The sequence below is a fragment of the Lissotriton helveticus genome, chromosome 2_1 (assembly GCF_964261635.1).
Source record: "Lissotriton helveticus chromosome 2_1, aLisHel1.1, whole genome shotgun sequence".
Classification (NCBI taxonomy): domain Eukaryota; kingdom Metazoa; phylum Chordata; class Amphibia; order Caudata; family Salamandridae; genus Lissotriton; species Lissotriton helveticus.
This window is the reverse complement of record NC_136059.1, coordinates 1,389,984,939-1,390,007,756: the sequence shown is the minus strand read 5'-3', so window position 1 is coordinate 1,390,007,756 and position 22,818 is coordinate 1,389,984,939.

The window sequence follows — 22,818 nt, the reverse complement described above, 5'->3', positions numbered from 1 at the left end:
GGAGAAACTCACACCTCCTCCCAGACAAGGCCCTTTTGTTCCCTTTCCTGGGAATTATTCACACCTACCAGCAGGCTGCCAGGTGAGAGTTGGGGGTTCACTCTGAAAAGGCTACTAGAGGCTTTAGGCAGGAAAATGCCACCTTTCTAAAAGTGACACTTTCAAAATAGTAATTTATAATCCAACATGACCATCAGATTGGATTTTAAATTCCTATTATTTGAGTCCACATGCCAAGTTTAAGAACAATTGTCCTACTTTTTATTTATAATGCAACCTTCCCTACGGGCATTTAGGGCGAACATTGAGGTGACTTACCAGTATTAAACAAGCATTTGCAAGGCAATCGGTCTCACCTTTGGGACCTTATATGTATTTAGCTATACAGCACATTAGTCTGGGTGCCAAAACATCTACTGTTCTTTAACATGGAGGGAAAGTAAGCACCAAACTGTGTTACACGCCAGATATGGGAACACATTGAGGGAAATGTTGCCTTTCAATGGGAAACGGTATAGTCCAAAGCTCTGTTTTTAATATAAAATCAGGGACTTCGGTGGTCATATCACTGAAAATACAAGATTTGATAAAAATATTATTGTCTATGGGTGCTGGTGAAAAGACAATTTCTATGGACTGAATCTAGAGAATGTTAAAGTGATTCTGGTATTTTACCGACCTCTGCTGGTTGTTTTCTTTCAAGAAAGTTAAATAGAGGCAGTTGCCAGAAAAACTTTTAAAAAAAGAAAGACCCTCAGCAGAAAGCAATTCTGGTGTTTTACTGACCTCTTGTGGTCGTTTTCTATCAAGACAGTTGTTTTTAGGCAGTTTAACAGAAAAAAACATCCCTATGCGGAAGCAGACAAGTCCTAGGGCTATGCTCCAAAGCCCACAAAGTATGTACACATATAAGTATATACTAAAGTATATGCAGGAGGTGTCGAATGCCTGACCTAAAAAGGAAGGCTTAGGCTTGGCAAAAAGTTTATTTTGCCAAGTCAAATTTTCAGTTTTAAAACTGTACACTTAGACTGCAGGGGCAGGCCTGAAGATATGCTTTACTTTGTCAATTCAGTGGTAGCGCAATATGTGCTGCAGTCCACTAGAAACATTTAACTTCCAGGCCCTGGGACCACAGTGTACCATATCTGAGCCTTACATGTAAGTTAAATATGCCAATTAGGGATTAGTCACATATTTTAGGGGTCAGGGCACCTACACTGGGTGCTAGATGGCAGAGCCCCAGTGTTAATAGTCCATACACCAGCAATAAATCTAGCAAAAGAAGGAGGGGAGTGAGCACATATAAGGGCATTTTCTTACACCCACTTATTGCATAGGTGCTGGTATATGACAGCTTTATTTGGGGTAAGGGGATGAGACTGCTGCACCTCCCTGAAGCTGATCTTCATAAGTTCTCTGGTACTATGTAAATTGCACCAGCTCCTACGGTGGACCAATTACAGCTGGTGATGGTGAGGACCATACTTTTGCATTTCAATCCAGTTTCACCATTCTCTAGGAAGAGGTTTACTTCCTCTCTGAGGTCTTCCTTAGACCATGGGCACTGTACTTTGTCAAATATGTATGGTGTCTAAGGGGCGTGGCTTTGCGCGCAAACGGAATGGCCGCTTAACTGAACGGCTCCCGTTCCCTGCAGCCCTGATCCTACATAGATCCTCGCCATCTGGAGAGCTGGCTTTCTCAAACCTGGCGGAATCGAAGCAGTGCAGCCTCAACTACACTCGGTCCAATTTGTAGACCGCTGACAGATTCCTGCGGCGAGATACCGGCATTGCAAGAATTGCCGGTGCTACCCCCGGGACCGCTGTAGCGAGGGACTTGGCCACTGGTGCTCACGCGAGGCCGGTGCGGACCACGAGGTGGAAGGCCCTGGACGGGGGCCCTGCTCCTGAGACCTGCCGCGACCCTTACGGCGGCTCGAGCCACAGACCCTGCCTCAGACAGCGACGAGCCCCGCCACGGAGCCGCGGGTGACTGTGCTCCTGTACTCCGCGACATCGTAGAGCCCGGCTGGGGACGGCGCTGGGCTGGAGCTGTGCCGCGAAGACGTCCACCCCTCACTTTCAGGCACGGAGCGTGACGGGGACGGGGCGCTCGACCTCGGCAGCGATATAACCACCTGCACGGACACTAACCGTGCGCAGTGAGTACCAGATCGTGCTATTGAGGTTCTGCTGCCAATACAGTGCATTGGAAGTGGAGCACGCTAATACTCGCATACACATTCAGGGCGGGAGCGCCTGATCTCCCTGGGAGGTGCGCTGTCCTCTTCCTGCTGCGATTCGCCGGAGGCTGGCGTCCACTGCAGGGCTGACTGCCTGCCAGCGCTGCCCTAGTCAACTTGTGGGCTCGCAGCACCGGGATTCCTGTGTGCTTCTGTGGGGCTTGGTGTGCAGATTGGCTGGCCTGGGGGGGGACTGGCCTGCACTTGGCACGCCGATGCTGTGTCTGCGCCTGATCCCTGCCTCTAATCGATGTAACCCCACCTGCAACCCTTAGATTGCTGGCCTGCCACGTGCACGACTAGTGACCAGGACCTGTGGAATCGGGCATCCTCCGACTGCTATACACTGTGCTGGGCCTGGTCGGAGTGAGTCCTGCCACCTCGCCCGATCGGACGGCGGGCCTTCACTGCTTTGGCGCGTCCTGTGAAGGTGGCTCACGAGAGGCGCAGGGGCAGGATGGTGTGCCCAGAGCACCGACAAGTGAAACTCAGCTTCGAAAGTTCCAAGAAGGGGTCGAAACCGGGCGCGGCGGAGCCTGGGCCTAGTGGCGCGGATCATGCGGCTGCACCCTCCCCCTCAGCTGAATTGGATATGCACCGCTTGTTTCAGGAAATGCACCAAGGCTTTGCTACTGTGGTGGAGAAGGTGGACAGGATGTCCTCCAGAATGGACGCCCTGGTGCACAAAGTTGATCAGCATGAGGAGAGAATCACCGCGACGGAGCAACGTATCTCGGACAATGATGACCTCACTGCTACCCACACCTCTCAACTCGCTCGTATGGACAATCTTCTTAGAGTTATTGCAGCCAAGAATGAGGACTTGGAGGCCCGCAGCAGACGCAATAACATCCGCGTCACGGGTGTTCCGGAGTCCACAGACACTGGCAGGATGGAAATCTATGTTGAGAAACTCCTCCGAGCTTCCATAGGGGAAGATGCCTTCTCACCTCTGTTCATTGTGGAGAGAGCACATAGGTCTTTGGCTCCCGTCCCAAAACCTGGCTTGCCTCCCAGACCAATCATCTCTCGCCTACTGAATTACCACGATCGGGATGTCGCCCTGAGAACTGCTCGAACCAAACAGGCCCTACACTACAATGGTGTTACCTTCTCTCTCTATCCTGACTTCACTCCCCTTGTGCAGGAGGAAAGACGAAAGTTCCTGGCTGTCAAAAAGAAATTGAGAGAGGCTCAATTGGACTATGCCTTGCTATACCCAGCGAGGTTGAGAGTGACGCACCAGGGCAAGCAGCGATTTTTCACGGACCCGAGTAAAGTTGAGGAATATCTGAAAATGCTTCGCAAGGCGCAGAGGGGCAGACGAGACGACCATGCGGACCCCGAGGAGAACTTACCTCTGGTGGGCAATGACAATTGATATGCAGTACCTCACCTGGACGAATCTATCCTGAGGTTGCCTCACTATGCATGTCTCGTTACTGCTGACTCAGATGGCATTGCCGCTCCCCTTGGGGGATGAGATTGCCTGCTTCTTCTAGTGGCGCAACACTAACAGGGACCACTCCCCCTACCCTGCCTCTACCGAGGGCAGTACCGAGCGAGAGGCTATCGGAGGGGGTGGTGGCTGTGCGCCTTTGCTGATGTTCCCCCTACGGGAGTACCCCACTCTTGGATACAAGTTGTGGGAGTTCTGGGGAAGTGGGAGCTGGGCGGGTGATGGGCTGATTGGCTGCTGGCATGATTGGGATGCAGTAGTGGGAGGGGGGTGGGATCCATTGAGGGGGGTGTTGTTTTGCTGAGGACAGCGTTTGACTGGTTGGTCATTGTGTTATGTGGCATCATTTATGTGTTGCTGAAACTCTGGAACCCGCTGTGGCAGGACTTATTTATCCGATTTCTTCTGGGTTATGGCTAGTTCGGGATCTGATGCGCTATTGAAATGCTTGTCTTGGAACATTCGAGGGCTCAATAATGCTAAAAAATGACGAAATGTTATTGCATATTTAGATCGCCATCAGGTGCAACTCGCTATGTTACAGGAAACGCACATAGCTTCGCAGGCGCGCCCTTCTTTTGGCTGTAAGTGGGCTACTACCCGGGCATTCTCCTCTTACTCCTCGTATGCGAGAGGAGTAGTCATTCTGATTAAACGTACATTACCCTTTCAGGTGTGCGGTGAGCTCGCGGATACGGAAGGCTGTTATGTATTGCTATGGGGGCGGCTAGGCCGCGACACTATCACCCTGGTAAATTGCTATGCACCTAACTTAGATACGCCTCTTTTTTTCACCACACTCTGGGGTAAAATCTTGGACATAGGGTCCCGACATATCATTTGGCGAGGAGACTTTAACATAGCGTTAGTGCCCCGGTTGGATAGAGCAGACAGATTACAAACCCAGATCTAGAGAAGCGTTAGAGGGCGTGCTCTCTGAAGGCAATCTGATGGACGCCTGGCGACAGCTGCACCCTAGCCGCACAGAGGGTACCCACTTCACGTCACAGACTGGCACATGGGCGCGCCTTGACTATTTTTTCCTGACTAGAGAGATGCTTACAGGAGTGACTAATGTAACTCACCTCCCAAGATCATATTCGGACCATAGCCCGGTCCTACTGACCCTACATATACCTGGCTGGGATAACCCTAGACCACATTGGCGGCTACAACCAGCGGCCTTACTAGACGTGGTATTCCGCACTGAACTGGGCGATGAGATTACTGCATTCTTCCTGAGGAACAAGGGCTCTGTTGACTCTGTTGAGCATATTTGGGAGGCGTTCAAGGTAACTATTAGGGGCCACTGCATGTCAAAAAGCTTTGGGGTATTGCGCGACATACAACGCACGATCCGGAAGCTCGAGGGCGAGTTGAGGGTATTGGAGGCACGGATGGTGGAGGGTGATGACACTGCTGCACACGCTGAATTCAGGGATAAGCTTACACAATATGAAGAGGAAGCAGGCAGGGAAGCCAAATTTAAGGGTAAACATTGGCAGGCGAGGAAATACTGAGAGGGGGATAGGCCTGGCAGGGCGTTGGCCATATTGACAAGTGCGCCATACGCCGATAATACTATTATTGAGGTGGTCACTGACCAGGGCCACACTGTTAGGAACTCCGATGATTTACTCGAAACTTTTGTCTCTCATTATCGCACACTTTACACCACAGTCACAACTCCTGATGTCCAATATGATGACTTCCTGAATGACATACCCTTGTGCTGGCTTAGCGACGTTGACAGGACGTTTCTCGCTGCCCCCTTCGAGTTAGATGAAATTAGGGACACTATTTTGTCGCTCCAAAACGGGAAGGCGCCCGGACTGGACGAACTCCCTGCAGAATTCTACAAGACCTATGTGGACACTATGGCTCCGGTCCTCCGCGAGGTATTCGAGGAGTCCCTCACTGATGGCATCCTCCCCTGCTCTATGCGCGAAGTCGTTATCACCTCCTTATTGAAACCCGGCAAGAATCCTAAAACCTGTGACTCATATCGCCCTCTATCGCTTTTGAATTGCGATGTTAAAATTCTGGCCAAAGTCCTAGCCACCAGATTGTCTCTCCTCATGACTCGGATTGTTTTACCTGACCAGTCTGGTTTCGTCCCAAGTTGCTCCACCTCCCACAACCTGCGCACTCTGTTTTCCTTACTCCACACGGTCCACCCTGACCTCCCCGTCGCAGCGGCCTTTCTAGATGCTACTAAGGCATTTGACTCTGTCGAATGGCCCTACTTGTTCACCGTTCTGACCCGCATGGGTTTCCCCAAACTATTCATCTCCTGGGTCCAATTACTATATACCCAGCCCACTGCGAGGGTCCTGATCAATGGCCACCTCTCCACACCCCTCACCATTTCCAGGGGTACCCGGCAGGGATGCCCACTGTTCCCCCTTTTGTTCGCGATTGCCATTGAACCCCTTGCATGCCGGCTTCAACAGCTTCATGGAGAGGGTGCGATTCGCTGCCTCCAACGCCAGATTGATGTATCGTTGTATGCAGACGATATGACTCTGTTTGTCAAGGACCCGGTTTGCAACCTAAATCCCCATCTCAGAGAATTTGTTGTCTTTGGCAGAATGTCTGGGGTGCAGATCAATTGGGCGAAATCCCAGTTCTTCCCGCTCACGGACGCGGTACCTGACTTTCCCCTGGACTACCCTCTAGAGTGGTGTCGGACTGAACTTCGATACCTAGGTATCCAGGTTTCACGCGACAAAGACGAGATGATTCGCTCTAACTACGGCGTTGCCGTGACCAAACTCACTGCACTGGTAGACCGCTGGATCTCCCTTCCCATCTCCATGGCAGGAAGAGCATCCCTTGTCAAGATGGTGGTGCTCTCACGCTTTCTTTATCTCTTTCTCAATATCCCCTTTCACCCAGGCGCTTATTTCTTCAAAACTCTGAAGTCGAAGCTCTGCCGCCTTTTCTGGGGAGGCAAAGGTCCGCGGCTTAAATGGTCCATGCTGATACAGCCATATGATAAGGGGGTTTTGACCTCCCCGATTTCGAGGTCTACTATCTGTGTGCTCAGGCGCACTATGCCTATCACTGGCTTCTCCCTACTCCCTTTATGCCTCAATTGGCGGTGGAGGACTGGATTGCTAACCCTCTGCCTTTAAATGGCCTCCTTCACTGTCAGCCCTCGGCCATAACGACGTCTTATACATCCGTTACATGTACTGTTGACGCATGGCGCCGTCTGGCTAAAAAGCTAGACTGCAGACTATTATACTCCCCCCTGCTGCCACTGGCGTATCATCCTGAGCTTGAACTCCTCCAAGAGAAAGGGTTCCGAACACTTTGTGCGGCACTGAAGATCAATTGCTGGGGCGACCTCTTCTCCGCGGGCCGCTTTAAAACTGCGGACGCATTCTTCAAGACGCACGCTCGCACCCCGCTTGAGGTCTTTTATTATTTACGATTACGCCAAGGCATGCGTGATATACTTCCTGACTTCCCTGCGGAGCCTGAAATCACACCCCCGCTTCATTTCCTGCTGAGTTCGCAGGATGGCTCTCATTTGGTCTCGGGAATGTATCGCCATATGAGAGCATGCGGCCTGCCACCTGAGGCCTCTGCGTGAAAGCATTGGTCTGCTGAGCTGGCTATTGACATTACTGACGACCAATGGTTGTACTGTTGTACCCTCACGGCTCGCATATTGGCTAGCTGCAGGCTCAAGATAATTCACTACAAATTCCTGCAGCGCTTATATTACACCCCAATGAAAAAATACAGATTTCACTTGTCTGACACTGATCGTTGCGACCGCTGCCGTGCAGAGCATGCTGACTTCCTGCACCTTGCCTGGGAGTGCCCCTCTGTACAGGCCTATTGGTAGCAGGTACATAGCGCCCTAGAATCCATGACTGGGACATCCATACCACCAGACCCAATACTAATGCTGTTGGGACACACACCACACATCCCCTCACCGTGCAGGAAATTTGTAGATATTGCACTTCTTCTAGCGAAACGGCGCGTAGCGTGCAGGTGGGGTCGTGGCAGGGCCCCGAAATTTAAGGAATGGCTTGCTGATATGACATATAGTCAGGACCAACATACAATTTTTGCTAACCTGCTCCCGCTCTCTAGCAGACCGAGAGACATTTGGGGTCCTTTGGTTGACTATCTTCAGGCCCAGATGACCCGAGGTGACAGTCCGGAGGGGGACACCATCCGAGATGATAATGGTGTCCAGATATAACGTACTCTTGCCCTCTAATAGACTTAAACTGATTACGCTATTACTATTATTGCTCTGCATTACAAATATCTGTATCCTTCTCTTTCCCCGATGGTTCATTATTGCTCACTGATGCTCTGCTCATTCATGACTAATGTGGACGCCTGTACTCTACTGTGATATCTTTCAACTTATTGTTCACTCACTATGTATTGATACCATTGCCTTGCCCTTGATCACTACACAGAGTCCGCCTCATTTCGCTCTATTAATGCTCTAAACGAACTGTTGTACTATGCCATGCTGTATCTGATGTTTAATTTGGCTGCTCTCCCACGGACCTTGCAACCCAGCCTATGTACTGTCCTTTTTCTTTCTTTATGTATGTTCTATGTTTTCTCTTGTTACAAAACCACCAATAAACAAAGTTTAAAAAAAAATAAAAAATAAATATGTATAGTGTCTCTCTATCAAGGCTATGAAAGTGGTGATCTTGGAATACAGTGGAGTGAAGTGGTGGAAGTTGCACTATCTTCTGGGCCACTTCTTCACTACCCCTTACTCTACACGATGGGCAACTGCAACATGAAACCCATGACATCACCATGAGTGGATTAGAGGCTGATTCCAGATGCCTTTTACATGTAGGTTTCTAACAGACTTCGACAAGAGGTGAAACAAATAACTGAGCCGTCTTGCTGTTTATAAAGTTTCAAACATTGAAAGGTTATATTGTTTTACATTAGGTTGTTCCTTACAAACCAGCATAGATCCTACTGTTTAAAAGCATGAGCTATGTTTGGACAGGTAGGTCACCTACATCGTTTTGTGGGTGTGCACTTCTACTCTGAATTTCTCAAGGAGTGATTTTCTGGTATTTTTGACATATTTTTGTCCTTGAATCTCACAAAGATCATGCATATGTGCTGAAGTTAATTGTAGTAATGGTTTGCGCCCCAGCGCGGGGTATGAGTTCTGGAGGGGCGCACCATGCATAATGTCGGTAGTGAGCATGACCAATGTCAGGTCGCCGGATTGCCTTGGACTAAAGGTGGTGGCAGCATTGAATTATAAGCAGCGATACAGGCCTTTTGCCTGTTATCAGTGGGATGGCAAGAGGCCTACTGGTCTCACCTTTGTTGATGACAGTTCTCTCGTTACGGTGTTTATGTATTCCACACCCACCCTTTTGCCCACTGTCAGTCTGGGAGACTAAAACGGCTTCTGACTCTCACAATATCGAGAATAAAAGCATGCACACACATACTGAATTTCAGGCTGTCATGCAGTTTGTGTATTTAGAGGGCTGACAGGCTGTGCTCTGATTGAGTGGACAAGACAGTACATCTCTGTAACTGAGCACTGGCTGTCAGTACTCTGACCAATGGTTAGACCCCACACTAAAGTATACAACAGTGATGAATGGAATGCTTGAATTATTCATATTTTGCACACTATGCCACCTCAGTGTGGACCCTACTATATGCAAATATGTCTAGGCACTGCACTTAAGGAACAGGCCAGCCTAAACTGCCATGCCAGATCCTCCCTGAACATAAACACAAGCAACATAGGACCAATTTCACCCTACTGAGGGCTCATCAGTCAGGTATAGCTTAGTGACAAAACAGGGACAAATCTGGCACTGCACTGTTAATCACAATGCACCATGGAAGTCATTTACAGGTCATCAGAGGTCGCAGATGTGACCCCTGGCTGTTCCCTTGAACCCCTGGCACTGACTTTGCAACCCCTGGCGTCAGACGTGGCAAATCAGTGCCAAAAACACAGGGGCAGATTCAACCTCCTTGTTTTCAGCCCATTTTTTGCAATGCTAATAGTGAATGATAACCTATTATTCACTATTAGTGTAATTAAAAATGGAACATCAGAAACGAGAACAGAACAATTGCTAGCAGCTGAAATAAGTAAAAAAGTGCCCTTAACTGAATGTTGTGGGTGTGCTTGTAGGTGAAAATTAGTTTGTGTTTGAGAGGCTATGTTCATGTGTAAGCGAGTGTGTCTGTATATGTGAGCATGTTTGTGCGTGTGTGTGTGTAAATTAATGCTAGTAAGTGTCTTGCTTTACACTCCCAAATAAAAGAAATACAGCTCAGTACAATGAGGCACTCAGTACAGCAGGAAGAAACACTTGGAATAGAGACTCAGCACTCACAAAATGAGGCACTTCAAATGGCAGTTTCAAAGTAAAGTGTGGGGTTTTAGTAATCCAACACTCTCTAACAGAAAAACTTTCCCAGATGTCAAATTAATCAGGTAAAACAATATGCAAATGTATGTATATATTGTCATTCTGGCTATGACAAAAGAATGCCACACCCAACTGAGTTTGAACTCGTAGCAACGATTAGGTGGTCAGATACAATGCCCCCCCCAGCGCACTAGGGCTTAACCTGTAGTGCAGTATGATATAGGAAGCATACTGATGCAAGGTGACACGGGGTGCACGTTAACCGAGTAGCACTTTTAAATCTGTCAGTTGCAGCCCCAGTATATTCATAATAGTAGGGCATTTTTTCTTATTTTTCAGGCTTTTAAACAATGACAATGCCCACATGGGCTATACTTATGTCCGCTTGGTTAACAATAAAGTTTTGTTGAACTTTATCGCTTTGTCCACACGAACCCAGACAACCTATGTTGAGAACAGATGTAAAGCTATTTATTGCACAAATTGATTTTGTAAAGCGGTGAATATGCCTTGAATATATTTTTAATGAAATGTTTTTCATTTAGATAATTCAAATTACACGTGATGTATTTTGTACGAGAATTTACGCAAGGTCTGTTTTTCTAGCTCTGTCTACTCACATATGCCGTTGGGTCTGTTTTCACTGTCTATTATGAGGAAGTGAGTCACAAACACTTTGTAAATTACTTACACTCGTATTCGTGAGAAAGGAGGTTCCCTCCGAAGCGCGTCATGTGATTTGGCCAAAAAACATTCTTGAATAAACACGCTGTTTAAAGGATTTAGTGGCTGTGGCATAATTTTTTGCTGACGTCAAAAGAACGATTGCGGTGGATAATAGGGGTCGGCGACCCCTCCATGGCCCACCACTGAAAGGGGCTCGGGTCTTTTCGCGACAAGGAGCTGTGGAAATGTATATAGATATATATGTTCTCCTGCAAGTAATAATAACACACTCACAAGGAATCCAAGTGTCAAATGTATGAGATAAAACACAGCAAAAAACACACAGACGAAGGGTGGGATGCAGAGCAAATCAAACATTCACCCCCAGTCAATGGATCTAGGTTAAATCCATCGATCTTTTGCTCATCACGTCACCCCAGTTAAGACCCAACCATATGCAAATCAGTCTTGACCCTGTGCCTCATGGAAACAGTCCAGACTGAACTGCGAATCTAGGTCCTCCCTGGACAGGAACAAGCACCCTGTGACCGGTTTCGGGGCATCACCCCTCATCAGCCAGGCTAGCTTGAATCCAGTGGCACAGGGAGCCCAGGACCCACATCAGGGCATAATCGGCGCACTTAGGGCTAGAAAGCAAAAGACGCACAGATGATGCAGAGCAAATCAAACATTCACCCCAGTTAGTAGATCTGGGTTAAATCCATCATCCTTTTGCTCACCATGCCACCGCAGTTTAGACCCAGCCATATGCAAATCAATCTTGACCCAGTTCCTCATGGGAACAGTCCAGACCGAACTGCCAAGCCAGGTTCTTCCCGTACTGGAAACAGGCAACATGGGACCAGTCTTTCAGGGCATCACCCCTCATCAGCCAGACTACCTTGAATCCAGTGGCACTGTGACCCTGGGACCCACGTCTGGGCATACCCAGCGCACTTAGGGCAAGAAAGCAAAAAACACACAGATGATGGACGGAATGCAGAGCAAATCAAACATTCACCCCCAGTCAATAGATCTGGGTTACATCCATTGTTCTTTTGCTCACCATGCTACCCCAGTTTAGACCCAGCCACATGCAAATCAGTCTTGACCCTGTGCTTCATGGGAACAACCCAGACAGAACTGCCAAGTCAGGTCCTCCCTGGACTGGAAACAAGCATCCTAGGACCGGTTTCGGGGCATCACCCCCAGCCAGGCTAGCTTGAATCCAGTGGCACAGTGCGCCCGGGACCCATGTCTGGGCATACCTGGCACACTTAGGGATAAAGCAAAAGACACACAGATCATGGACTGAATGCAGAACAAATCAAACATTCACCCCCAGTCAATAGATCCAGGTTAATTCCAACGTTCTTTTGTTCACCCGAGTTTCAGACCCAGCCATATGCAAATCAGTCTTGACCTTGTGCCTCATGGAAACAGTCCACACGAAACTGCCAAGCCAAGTCCTCCCTAGACTGGAAGCAAGCATCCTGGTACCTGTTTCGGGGCATCACCACGCATCAGCCAGGCTAGCTTGAATCCAGTGGCACAGTGAGCCTGTGACCCACATCTGTGCATACCCGGCTCACTTAGGGCGAGGAAGCAAATGACATACAGATGATGGATGGAATGCGGAGCAAATAAAACATTCACCCCCAGTCAATAGAACTGGGTTAAATCCATTGTTCCTTTGCTCACCATGCCACCCCAGTTTAGACCCAGCCATAAGCAAATCAGTCTTGACCCTGCGCCTCATGGGTACAGTCCAGACCGCACTGACAAGCTAGGTCTTCCCTGGACTGGAAGCAAGTATCCTGGTACCTGTAAAACACAAGCAGATGATAATAGTAAAACACATGCAGATAATAACAATAATGGAACACTCACAAGTCAAAGGCAAGGAAGTAAAACATGAGCAGATATTAATGGACATCGAATGCAAGAAACAAGCACTGTCAAATGCCAGGAATAAGCACTGTCAAATGAAAGACTCAAACGTAAAGAACATGTATATACAACGTTAAAACATCACAGAGCAATGAAACTTATAGCTTACACATCACCTATTAGTCGAACACAGCATTTTGGTCAGCTTGACTGGGTAGCCCTGTTAAGTCATCCAGAAGCTTCAATGAGACAGCAAAAATGTCCCAGTGAAGGTGTCTCCTCACCACAAGTGAGCTTCCATCAGCTTGCCAAAACTTTCTGTCTTTAATACCTTTTACTAATACAGTGAGAGACTTCTATAAAGCCCCCCTCCCTTCATCTATTACAAAACCAACGCTGACCCTACAGGCCTCTTTCGAGGTCAAGACGGAAGCTGGCCAACCCTCCGTGTTTTGACTACGAGACAGAGAAGTACATTCCTCTTTCACATTTTCAAACGCACATCCCACACGTTCTGTTTCAAGCCAGGCTGTTTTACTCTTTGCTGAGCAGTAAGAAAACATCCCACTCTGAAGCTGCAAGGAGGCATGTAATGAAATCATGCAAGAGCACAACAATTATGTTGTACATTCAAAATGGAGTCAGTTCAACATATAGAATTAAACGTCACCACAATCTCACAATGCATATACATTTATCCATTTCTCTTTTTAATTTGCTTTCTGGTACTTGTTTATCTTGGTTTACCATTATAATATAGGACTACGTGTCCGAGAATTCAAAGGAAACTGAAATAAATGAGTTCCTCCTGTGTGATGCAAGACAACTTGAGATCTTCTTTTTGCTTGTAGCTACTCAACACATTTTGAAGTGGAACAAAGTGCACAACCCCTGAAACACTAGTCTGTTTCTGTTTTTATCTGGAGTCTTTTTATAGGTTTGCAGTTGAGTGCTATGGTGTTGGGTGCTGTATTGTAGTCCTCCAGTGCCTGTGATCAGTGTCAACATTTAGTCCTACTTTATGCTTGTGGCTAGCCCAGTTTTTGGTTCTGGAAATATGGTCACCCTAATGAGAATGACTGTGTGAGTGTAAAAGTGACTACAAGTAAGTGTGAGTGAGTGAGTAAGTGTGAAAGAATGAATACGAAGAGTTTTGGTGCAGCGGCCAGGGTGCCTGACTCCAGACCACAGGGTTCACGGTTTGATCCCTGGTGCCGGTGGCAGGTGAGCCCAACACCATGTGACTCTGGGCAAAAGCTTGCTTAATCTTCCCGACGGCCCCCAACACCGGGAGACCTCTCCGGAGGTAGCTGTGCATTTTACAAATGCTGCTATTTATTTAAAGCATGTGAGGGAGTGATAGAACATGTGAGAGAATAAGTAAGAATAAGTTACAGTGATTGAGTGTGAATAGGAGTGAGAATGAGTATGTCGAACTGAGTGAGAATAAGTGAGAATGAATGAGTCTGACTGAGCATAAGAGTAAGATAAAGTCAGTGTGAGTGAGTGAGTGAATAAGAAAGCAAGAGTGAATGGCGGTAAAAATGAGTGAGAGTGCGTGCAAATAAATGAGAGTGAGTGAGTGTAAGATTGAGTGCAAGGGAGTGATTCAGAATGACTTAGTGGGAGTGAGCTTGTGAGAAGGAGTGTAAGTGTGAGAATACCGTGATATGCTCCTTCTTTGTCCCTGACATAATGAAGGTAATATATGATTCAAAGAGTCACTGTAACCTGGGCTGGTGGACCAGGGTTGATGGGAGCACTTGTAGTAGGGTCGGGGTCAGGTCTAATGGTTGTACCAGGTTGCACGTTAGGGACGAGATGGACACCAGGTCTTGCAGGCAAAGAGGGTTTTATTGTGATTGCACGTTTTGAATTGAGCATTAAAGTTCTCCTGGTTCTAAATGTGAGTCTTTCCCTGGCAAACTGGCTGGGATCCGTTTTGGCAGCAGGGGTGTTCGCTTCTCCGTTTTCAGGTCCCCGGGCTTTCTCTTCTAGGTCTGGTCAGGGAGGACGGCTCGCCGCTCCGGATCCCATGAAAAGGAAGACCAACAGAGAGGGAACCGTTAGTTCAGCTGTCTTCCGGGGAGTGCACCTTTTTGGGACCGTGTGTAGTGAGGTAGGGAGGGGGTCACCAGTGTTCAACGTGCAGCTCAACTACTGTCGGTGACATGGGGAGGCTACAGGAGGTGAGGGTTAAACGCGGGGTAAAGGAAACAGTAGGAAGGGGAAGACGCGGGACAAACGAACACGGGGCTATTTACTCTATTTACACAAGCTTTCTTCCCGCCCACACCGCCATACGCTGCCGTACCTGGGTCAGCCACGCTCCTCCCCTGGGAGAGTGGCACGGCGGCTCACGGGGTCGTTGGCCTCCTGGCACACCGTTGGTCTCGTCTTCTCCTCCTCCGGGATGTTCCTCGGGGTTTCTTCGTTGTCCTCCGCAATCGCCTTCTTCTCTCCTCCCAAACCGCTCTCCGTCGCCGCTCCTCGCCTTCTCCTCCTCCGGGGTGATGTCACACCCCTCGTGCATTACTTCCTGTGCTTTAACCAGTCTGAGCTCACTGACGTACACAGGAGGAGTGGTCTCCTCCTCCTCCGAGAACGCCCACTTAAAGGCGCAGTGTTCCTCATCCAGGTCGTCCAGTCCGGTCTCCCAGGGGTCCCTCTGTAAGGAAGGAGGCACAACAGGGTCATTTCCGGGAGCCCACCACTCCTCCGATACATTCCGCCTCACTCCGTTACAGTCACCCATTGCAAAATACTGTTGCTGGCATAATGGAGGCAAATGTTAACATACAAGGAAACTGTAACAAAACTAACAAACTTTTGGCATTGGCATACAACAGGTAACTATTTATATATGGCACCTCCATGTCTAAAGGCTTATACTGGCTTTTTGAAGGTAATTCTTGACATGGGACAGCCATGGAAAAATGCTGGTATTCTGGAGGCGATTCTAGGCATAATGGGCACCCAGGGTAACATTTTGGTACTGGCACACTAGAGGTAATTCTTCTCATCTGGGGAACCCATGCCAAAATTCCAGAAGCAGCACATTGGAGTTTATTCTGAACATAAAGGAGGGTAGCCATGGCATATAGGGGGGGAGGGGGGGGGCAACCATGAAGAAATGCTTTGCGTAACATACTGCAGGTAAATTGTGGCATAAGGGTCACTCACGCTATATGGATGACATAATAGCGAATTCTGAGACTGGCATATTGTATATACCTTTTTGTATAAGGTGGTACCCATGGCTTTTGGGGTACTCTAATGCTGCTTCTGGCACAATGAAGGTTATTCTTGGCCTATTGGGGGAAGCCATAGCACATTTTGAAAAATGTAGGTCAACTCCTAGGGATTGTTGTGTTTCATTGGCATGGCACTCCCTGAAAGCACTTGTATAATACCCAAGTACCCTTTCAGAGCCCATGAATTTTTATACAGATTTATGTGACACTTTAGCTTTAACTGAACTGTTTGACCAAATTTTCTTCAAAGTGTTCTTGGGGATAGAACCTTCTTGAACCCCTCCAAAAGAGACCTGGCTCACTTACTTCTCTGACTACAATTTAGAGCAAGTATTGAATTATATCCTACTTTTTTCAAAGATCATGTTAGTACCTGAATATAAGTGTATTTAAAATAAACATTTGTGCGCTGTCATATTAATCACAAAGTTATTATGGAACTTCAGCACTGTCTATTATTGTGATGTCATCTGGATGAAGATAAGTGACATTACTACCTGGAGTGACTCAGGGTCAGGGGTCATAGAACGTGACTTTCTTTGATGCCATTAATGTCAAAGGGTGTGTTATGTCACTTACAATACTCCTGGCATGTTGGTGAATCAACGTCCATGCACTATACATGTGTCTCCACGCCTCACAATGTGGGACCTTAAACTCTGAGGCAGCTGTGTGTACTAAGCATCAATGAAGACTTCGACGCTGTGGAGGATCCAAAGATGGACGCATGAAGGCAGCATATGGTAAGTAAAATCTATCCATTGCAAAGTTGCCTACATCTGTGTGAGAGAGAGCAAAAGAGCGAGAATGAGCATCTGCATGCAGAAGAAAGCATTGAGGGCCAGATGTAGGTACAAGCAGTTTTACGAGTCTTTAATAGCGATTTTTAGGGAATCGCTTTTAAGGACTCGTAAAATGCCATGTAGGTAGGAATTGCAATATTTTTTACGATTCCTTAATATTCCTTAATTTCGAATTGCAAATTGCGATTCGCAATCAAGGAAAACCTTCCCAGTCATTTCTATGGGCCTAGAGGCCCATAGGAATGAGTGGGAATTGCAAACGCAATTGGCGAGTACCCAATAGGTACTTGCAAATTGCGTGCGCAATTTCAAGGTTGCAAGGGTTCCAGAGGGACACCCTGTAGCACCCCTGAAATGTGAATGTGTGCACATGTGGCACACATACATGCCCTAAGGGCATGAATGTGTGCCACATGGCACTTTAAAAAAAGCAAAAAAGTGCTTTTTAAAGGAATTCACCGACTACCACCAACTTGAAGTTGGTGGTAATTTGCGATTCCTTAAGGCCAAATCGCACTTTCTTTTGTGCTTCTTACATTGCATTTAAGGAAACGCAATTTGCCCTTCCTTAAATGCAATACCAAAATAGGGAATCGCAAACTTTGGGATTCCTTATTTTGCAAAGGGGTTTTTGTGTGCCACATGGCACACTGCTTATTTGCGATCGCAAACGTTGAAATTCTGCGAATTTCAGCGTTTGAGATTGCAAATTGGCTTCCTACATGTGGCCCTGAGTCTTTAGTTTGTCTTGTGGGGATGCAGGTACAGGGGCGTACATTCTTGGGCAACTAATGGGAGCCTTACTTCTGATAAATATGCTGAAATTTCTCTGTTCTGGGATAAAGGTAAATGACTTTGGTCTACTAGGAAAAATATGTAGGGTTCAATATGTTGGGATACATGTGAGTTGTTCTCTCTCTGTTGGGATAAACATATTGGTGTCCTTTCTGCTGAGATGCTGATGGAGAGAATCTGTCTGCTGGGATAGTTGTGCAGGGGTTTCTCTTTGCTGTGACAAAGGTACAAGGCTTTTGTCTGTTGTGTGAAACATGCTTTTCTGGTCTGCTGGGGTAGAGGTTTAAGGTTTTGTATAATGTAAGGGTGCACAGAGGTTTCAAACATGGTATGAGGATGAGAATGTACTCTTTATCTGGCTCTGCTACTGTATCTCTCTTCCTGGAAACACCTCCAAGGGTTTTCTTTTCTTGGATTCAGGCACAGGAGTCTTTTCAGATAAAATAATGTATACTATGAAAAGAACTCCCAACCTTAGGTAAATATGATCCTTGGTTTTTGAACCGTTCAAAACGTGTGTTTGTGCTTGTGTGTCTATGTGTACACACACAGGGGCCGATTATGATGGCGGACGGACCTGAGTCCGTCCGCCACCATAGAGAAGGAGGGACCGTCCGCAGGGGCAGCGGCGGTCCCTCCGTGCAAATTAGGATGTGACCGCCACCCTGGCGGTCACATCCTGAATTTTTATCATTGCGGCGGGTGCTGCTTGAAGCAGCTCCCGCCGCAATGATAAAAAAGTAAGTTGTGCATTTGCATGCACAAAGCGGCAGGCACCTCGCGGCAAATGCAGGGGGGTACCCCCCCATGTGCACCCCCCACCCCCTCTTCACCCCTGGGGGCCCGCAACGGGCCCCCAAACACAAATCCGTATGCATTTACACGGCGGAAATGCCGCCGTGTAAATGCATCTTTCCGCAGTCATCCTAATATGGCTCGCGGTGTCTGATAGACACCGCCAGCCATGTTAATGATTTTCCGCCGTGGGCGGATTTCGCCCGCGGCGGAAAAGCGGCGGACAGATAGTGAGACCCACCAGCCATCCTTATATGGCGGTGGGTCTTGCAAGGCTCCCCGGCGGATTTCCCGCATCCTCCGGGCCGGCGGTGGCTTCCGCCGGCCCGGTGGATGCGGGAAATCCGCAATCGTAATTGGCCCCATAGTGTGTGTGTGTGTGTGTGTGTGTGTGTGAAAGGGTGTGTGTGTGTGTAAATGTGAACTCTCCCTGCCCACCAGGCCTCCAATACCTCGCATGTGTGAAATAATATTTTTGAATATCACTTTTAGTCACAAAATATTGGCCCTTGAGTTTTCCCCATTAGGTTCCTAAAATGCTAGATGCATCAAAAACTTTAACAGCAAAGGGTAAACTCTGTCTCAAGTCCATGAACGTTTCCCCATAGTCTGAGCCCTGATTGCAAGGTATGGTTAGACCAGTGTTAGCGCTTTTCTATGTGCAACTTTCAAGAAACATAAAGGGCTGTCGAATGGATCAAGCTACACAAATGGCTTGATCAACATTTAGAAATTGTGAAGCGCATAAGAGCAGAGAAGAGTTGAGTTTCAAACCATGAAGGTTTATTAAAGGTTAATGATTTATTGAAGGCAAAATTCAGGTTAGCATCACTCAATGATCAAAATGCATATGCTCCAGTTGTAGGAAGCTAGCTCCTTATATGGTGTACCAAAAAGAGTTATACCGTGCAAAGAGTCCAGGTATTCCCTTACTAGTGGACAGGGGCTAGCAATCCCAAGGTGCTTTTCTAGGGGGTAGTGTGGAAGAACAGCCTCAGGCCTATCAGAGAGGTGTATTAGACATCTGTTGCACATACATAGCCAATAAATGACACACACGGCTCAATAAAGAGATCCACACCAATTTCTTACAATATCACTTATCTTTATATACCTTTAGACACCTAGATCATCAAAATCAGATAGGTACTTTTTAAAATAGCAGGCTTGAAGAGAACAGGATTTTATACTTTAAATCATGATTGCAGCTCTTTGTGGTAATGTTAACCTCTGGAGGAAAAACATGTATTACATTTGGGCACTCAACAGCGACTAACAGGATTAATCTTCTGGACTTAAGGTGTGCATGGGGCAAGGCAGCACCAACAGTTCACGTCAGGCAGATCTAGGGTGGCTGGCTGCAAAGGTACCTTAAAGCGTTGGGTGCCCGTTCAAGTCTATGGAGATCGGTCCGTCGTAAAAGAGGCAGCAGGATCGGACTGGGGGACTAATAGGACTGAACCAACAAGACGGCTTAACTCCTGCGATGCTCAGGGATGTGGGGACACCTTTGGTCCTGTTCTCCAGGTTCCAGGAGCCACGGGTGCAGAGGTGAGTTTAGTAAGCATGGGCGGATTTTGCGGATCCACGATTCGCGGATTTTGCGGATTTGCGGATCGTGGATCCGTAAAATTCGCGGATTTTGCGGATTTGCGGAATATGAATGAGTCACTGAATTTGCGCTTCAACTAGTTCCAGCGACCATGTATGTGTTACTATGCAATAGCCCCGAAGGGCGCAGGGGTCCCTTGGGTGAGCTGTCCATCATAGTGGGTCAATGACGGGAAGACAGTGCACACCGCGAGTGTGTGGGCGGGGCTTCCATGCGAGTGCACATGCCTCGTGTGTGTATAAAAGGTCTGAGACCGATCAGAGCAGTAGATGAAGAGACAGACCCTCCTGGTAACAGGAACAGCAAAGGGATTGCGCTCATGAAAGTCAAGGATTCTAAGGCCTCTATCCAGCATCACAGCTGATTTTCGACGGTAGATTTGGGAAGAAGGTTACGGTGTTCTGTGCTCCTCGTCACCTGTGCTTCCATCATTCCCTGGTTAGAAGTGTACAATACCCTGAGTGAGAGTTGTGACACCACTCGATTTTGTTGCTCCCGTGTTTTTGTGTCACAAGCGGTGTTTTCACCGGATTCTGAGCCTGGCCTACTTTTGAAGTAATTAAACTGCCCATAACGATTTTACATATTCAGTATCTCCGGTAGCACATATGCTATAAACAGCACAGCTCGGGAACACCAAGCGTGATTAACTCAGAGAGACACTGAACTTTTGCGTGCACTGCAGACGGTGAATGTTCTTCCTATTTGGCCATCTGGTCCCTTACTGCTGCACCTGATAAATCCCCCCATAATGCGGTCACATATTTTGTTCAGCATGGATCGATCCACATTTATTTATGAACTTCCCCCTGACAGGCCACCCTTCGTGGTTGCGAGATGAGGTTAGGTGCATGTGCACTGTAGCTGTACACCCCACTCACTTACCCATCTGCAGAAAGAAATGACTCGGGTAACCACAGGGCAGCATTGACTGAGTGAGGCCCAGCGAGGGTGGGGCCAATTACATGCCAAACTGGCCTGCCGTGCTGAGGAACGCGGTCACATTTTGGTATTCCGGCGATATGACTTTAAGTTCGTTGCACAGATGTTTAAGGCACTTAACATATATGTCAGCAAAGGCAGCTCGTTATTGTTTAAAGGTTTAAACAGTAGGCGTCCCTTTGACAGCTATTTTTCAAAGCTTTAAGTGGTTCATTCGAAATGGATACTCAATGATTTCATTGGTACAGTGGCTCAGGGAGATGCACACACTTTCTTTCCTCAATAAAAAAGGTAATGCGTCCATCAATGTGAAAAGTCCACTCCGCCTCTGGGGAGAAAATGCTCTGGGCTCTGTGTTCATGTTGCAGGACCACAGTAAGTGACCTCACTCACCCCGAAGGGTGCAGGGGTCCCTTCAGCTCCTGGCCACAGGAACAACACGAGGATTGCGCTCGTGAAAGTCAAGGATGCAAAGGCCTCTATCCGGCTTCCATGCGAGTCTTTCTGTCTATCCATTCTTGTGTGTATAAAAGGTCAGAGACCGATCAGGAAGCACTAATAGATAAAATAAAGCAGGTCCTCGAGCACCTGCTTTATTTTATCTATTAGTGCTTCCTGTTGAAGCTAACTTAGCTGACTTTGTAACAATTTTAGGATGGCGCTGGCAGCTTGCCGGCGCCATCCTAAAATAGTTACAACTTCAAGCTTGAAGGCTTGAACTTTTGCCCCCAAATCCGCCGCTCGCGGATTCGCGGATTTTCGGTAAATTCGCGGGAGTTCGCGGATTGCGGATTTACCGAAAATCCGCGAAATCCGCGAGCGGAACGGATTTTACGCCCATGCTTAGAGTTTAGGTGTCGGATTTCTGTCACCAAGAGCACTAACAGTAGAGGGGGCCTGCAAACAGGGCTGCAGGCGGCATCGGAAAGTCCACATCGGGCAGGCAAGTCCAATGTGGTGTTCATCTCTGGAGGGCTTGGTGAACCGCGAGGCACTATTGGCCCACTTCAGCTTGGTGCAGGGGTGTTTTGCGTGTTGGGTTTTTGCAGGTCCGGAGTCAGGCAGCCCTCCTAGGCTCTGGAGGCACAGCAGCTGCAGGAAAAGATGTATTTGCTGGATTTTCCAGGGGGAACAGCAGATAGGCTGGCAGGGCTGTTGCCAAGTCAGCTGCAGTGGTTCTTTCCAGTGTCAGGTCTTCGTAACCATGGAACCTCACAGCTCAGTCTTTGGTACATTTCAGATGCAGGGGAACAGTTCAGCTGTTAACAGGGGTTCCTAAGTCTCTGGAGAAGTGCCGGCAGTCCTCCTAGGCTTTGGAGGATCAGCAGCTAGCAGGGCGAGACAACTTTTGTGCAATTTTTGAGAATAGGCGAACAGGCCGGTAGGGCTGGTGCCAAGTCAGTTGCTTCTTCTGCAGTTCTTGCTTTCACAGCTCTTTGGCCCTTCAGCCCTTCTGCTTCTTTTGGTCGACAGGATCTTCTTCCTGGTGCCAGGGCTCCATTAAATACTACATTTAGGGGTGTTAGGGGAGTGTCGGGTAGTAGTCAATGGGCTACTTACCCCTGCATTCACTATCCCCTATGTATCCACTTCTTGGGGGAAGTGGGCATAACCCTGTTCCAGAGATCGTAAATTTGCCATCACCAGGATAGTCACTTCTGAAAGGTAGCCCAGTTCAGGGTTGGTGCTCACCCAAGAGTGGACACGCCTGTATTGCATTGTATTGTATAAAAGCTTATGTAACGCAAACTGTCACCCTGCGGGTATCCTGGCGCAGCGACTTAAAAGATGGCAGATGTCTTGCCCTTGCTAATTTTCCTGCCTGTCCAGGTGCCAAGGTCTCTGGAGAAGGGGGGACAGTTTCATGTGAGAGAAGCTAGATTCACATACCAAAGACAGAGTGCCTCTTTGAAGATCCCCGGCCCTCGAATGATGATC